The sequence below is a fragment of the Peromyscus leucopus genome, chromosome 8a, assembly GCF_004664715.2.
Source record: "Peromyscus leucopus breed LL Stock chromosome 8a, UCI_PerLeu_2.1, whole genome shotgun sequence".
NCBI classification, from domain to species: domain Eukaryota; kingdom Metazoa; phylum Chordata; class Mammalia; order Rodentia; family Cricetidae; genus Peromyscus; species Peromyscus leucopus.
The window spans coordinates 30440635-30444420 of NC_051085.1; the positions used below are offsets into that span (position 1 = coordinate 30440635).

General features: G+C 46.9%; 1 long non-coding RNA gene across 1 annotated transcript; it reads left to right on the forward strand.

Annotated features, from left to right (window-relative positions):
• The first annotated feature begins 378 nt into the window (after positions 1-378).
• LOC119086843 lies at positions 379-2401 on the forward strand. The gene is made up of 2 exons (XR_005090208.1): positions 379-444; positions 711-2401. It is a non-coding gene; the product is annotated as an uncharacterized LOC119086843 (long non-coding RNA).
• Positions 2402-3786: the final 1385 nt, after the last annotated feature.

A 3786-nucleotide genomic window follows, 5' to 3' on the forward strand; every position in this document is an offset into this window, starting at 1 on the left:
TAAAGTTTTAAGTGCTTTTATGCTGTTGTCTTCAGCTCTGTTCATAACCGTCCTGGGCTGCATGGAGCCCACAACCCACAGCTTGGACACTCCTAGAAGAGCTATCTGGGGCACTGTGCTAACAAAGGTGCCGAGGCCTTGCTGTGACCTGCAAGAAGAGGGTGGTGGGCGTGGCGTGGCAAAGGAGAGTAGCTGCAAGACTTGGGGGCCTTTGGGCCTTACAACTTCTAGAACAAGAGGAAGAAGGAATTGGCATTCCTTTCCCAGCATGCCTAAGGGGGCGAGTGTAAGCCTGTCCCCGCTGGCCTGTCTCTTCCAGCTCTTTTGGCCCCTCCCGGTCCTGATAATCCTGTCTGACCTTGTAAACTCACTAGAGAAGAAATGACTTGGGCGAAGCGACTCAGGAAAGAAGGGAACACATTGCTCTCAGCTCACGGGAGGAGGGTGGGTGTCCTCAGACTCTCTCTTACTGATTTTGGAAGAGTGCCTGCCTCCCGTGACAGTACCTCAAGTCGGCAGCACAAAGTGCCTGAGAAATGCTTATCTGTGGACTCAATGTGTTAACAACACAGACAGAAGACTTGGAATATCATCCTGACTGGATTCAGTGTGGTAACACAGACAGAAGACTTGGAATATCGTCCTGACTCCACACTGGTCAGCTACTGTCATATAATTGCTCTCAATGCAGTCTCTCCATTTCCCTCCAGGAAGACCTTCTCCTGTGGTGGCTCACGGCTGAAGATTCCGTGTTGTCCCGAAGCATGTCAGAGCTCGTGACTCACCAGGTAATAGTGGCACCACAAGATCTGAGCACAATAAATCTTGACGGAATCTTGACAGTCTCCTTCTAGTTCACGGAGCCAAATGAAGGTGAGTGAGGAAAGGCTGTGTGCTGCGATGGTGGCGGGTTTGATGGACAGCCTACGTGTGCTTATCATTCACCCTTGACAGCAGCCAACCCGCAGAGTGAAGGTAGGTGCCCTCAACAGACAACAGTGAGGGGAAATGCGCTGTAGACAAAAAGGAGTACTGCTCAGCCAGAAAGAAGAAAATTACGTCATTTGCAGGAACATGGTAGAAGTGGTGATCATCCTGGTAAGCAAAATCAGCCAGTGTCGCAAAGATAAGTCTCATACATAAGAGGTAGGAGAAAGACGAAAGGGGGACAAAATCTTCATTTCCAGTTTAATTGAAAGAAAAGACTATTAGGGATGGGGGGAGGGGACTGGAGGAAAAGAGTAATAGAAGAGGGGATATGATCAAAACCCATTCTCTCTACATGTGTGGGAATGTCATAATGACATTTAGCTTTGTATAATTAATAAATGTTATAACAGAGAGGAAAGGAAAGAGAAGAAACATCTTGAAGAAAACCACATGAAGAGGATGAGTGCTGTGTGGACTTCCTGCTTCATACTCATGCCCCCTGACCTCCCCACCCACCTTTCCTGCTGGTATCATCACCTTGGGTTGTACCCAGGAAGGATCCAGGCCTTACTCTTTAAGCTCATGAGTTCCCTCCTTCCCAGGGAGAAGCACAGGTGAGGCCCTGAGTTTATCTGGTTCTGGGGATGGAATCCAGCAGGAATGCCTGGTGTATGGGACCACTTGGCAGTGTTTACATTTTGCTAGAGAGAAGTATTAACTGAGATTATGGGGAGAAATGCAGTGCATATTTTAGCTCGCAGACCCTTTCATTTTCCGGTAGTGTGTTTCAGAAAACTGGAGCTAGAGTGTAGGTAGTTGATGATTCAGCGAGAGCCATCTCCTTCTCCATGCATCTCAGGACCAGAGGTGGGTAGTCCACTGTCCCCCACAGAGCTTGCTCCCTGACTGCTGAATAATCTTCATAGTTTCTCCGTCTAAGCTAAACGCTGTGGGTGCTGCTCCTCAGTGGAAACAGGATCAGTTGGCGACTGCTCCTGACAGAGAGCAAAGAACTCCCTGAGAACGTAGCTCACTGCAGCAGCCCCCACAGCCCAGCTCTGGGACTTGGCCGGAGTCTTGCACTTCAAAGAAGCTAGGGGCACCAAGCCTGTACCTGCTTCCTGTCACTGCAGCGTGTGTGACAAAACCTGTGTTTAACTTGGGTGAGCGTCAGAACATTCCAACTAAGAGCCTGCGCAGAAGGTCCACATGTGAACCCTGTGTCACGCTCCCAGCCCTGAACAGTTTCCAGTGGGGCCGACAAAGTCACCGCCATGTGGACACAAAGGCCATGCCTGGGGTTGAAACGAACTATTTATCCACTTACTAAACCGGGACAGTTACTCTCATGGACAGGGCTAACACCCAGAACTGCTGGGTCCAAATTCTGAATAGTCTCATTGTATTCAGTGTTTTCCAGAGCATGAATCTTTCCCAGCTTTGTGAAAATACAAAGATGGGTTTAAATTCAGAATGGATTCTGTGATATCTCTTCACAGTGTGTGCAATATACATCTAATCCAGAACGTCTTGTCAATACAACAAAACTTATCACCATACCTCTAATGCACTGTCTTCTTATTAGGATGATTTTTCAGTTGTTCTTTTCTTTTTAAGACTTATTTATTTTAGGTATGTCTGCATGCAGGCAAAACATCCACACACGAAGACAGACAGACAGACAGACAGACAGACAGATAGGTAGATAGATAGATAGTTAGATAGATAGATAGATAGATAGATAGATAGATAGATAGATAGATAGTAGATAGATAAATAGACAGATAGATAAATAGATATTTTTAAAAAAGAAGTGAGCTTACATTCCATCTACTACTTCTTCAGGTCCCTTGCAAAGAAGGTGAAGTTCAAGTCAGATGCTAGACACTGGTAATGTAACCCCCTGAGTAGTTTTTGTTTGTTTCTCTTAGACATCTGCTCTACCCACTGTCCCCTAGAAGGGCCACCCTCACCTGCATGTCATTACACATTGTCGCCGGCACTCCAGATGTGGGGTCTGGATCTGTCACTGGTCAATAATCCCAACAGCTCCTGCTCTTCCTAGGGTCTTGATGTCCCACCCTGGGTAAGCTGCCCTTCCTTCCTGTTCCCGGTGTTCTGAGCTGGAGGAAATGGAGATGTCCTGAGACTATGTGCTAAAGGTCTTCCTCTGTCTGCTGACGAAACCACAAACAGGGTGAAGGTGTAAAGATGAGCTTCTTCCATCACTCACAGATGAGAAACTGTGGCCTGTGTTAGACTGAAGGAGTCCTTTCTTATCTTGATATGATCCCTGTCACCCTTCTTGTCTAATAAATATTAGGAAGGTGCTGGTGTGTCGTAGTTCAAAGAGAAGGTGCTAAACAAGTTACCCTTCAGCTGAGAACTTAATTAGCAGAGTTATTAGCATCACACATTGGTAACATGATGGGGGACCCTCCCATCTTGGGAACAGAAGGCATTTCTTGCTCTCATAGTATTTCCCCCCCCAGGAGGCCTTCCAGCCTTGTGTCTTAGTCTGTGTGTTGGGAGTCAGGGAGTCTCTGGAGAGGGTGTGGTCCGTTTCTTTTGTCCATGGACAGCCAGTTGTTCTAGTAGCCTTTGTTAACAGTCATGTTTACTAAATAGAGTTCATCGTTAGTCAACCCAGTGTGGAGGATTTGTGTGAGTCTGCCTCCAAGTTCTCTGTTCTATCCAATTGATAGCTACCTGATTAGTATTAGAGAACCTTACTTCATAAGAAATATATAGGCTAGGGATATAGCTTACATGGTAGGGTACTCGCCTAGCATGCGTGATGCCCTGGATTTGTTCCCCAACACTGCGTTGAACTGTCCATGGTGGTGCACACCTGCA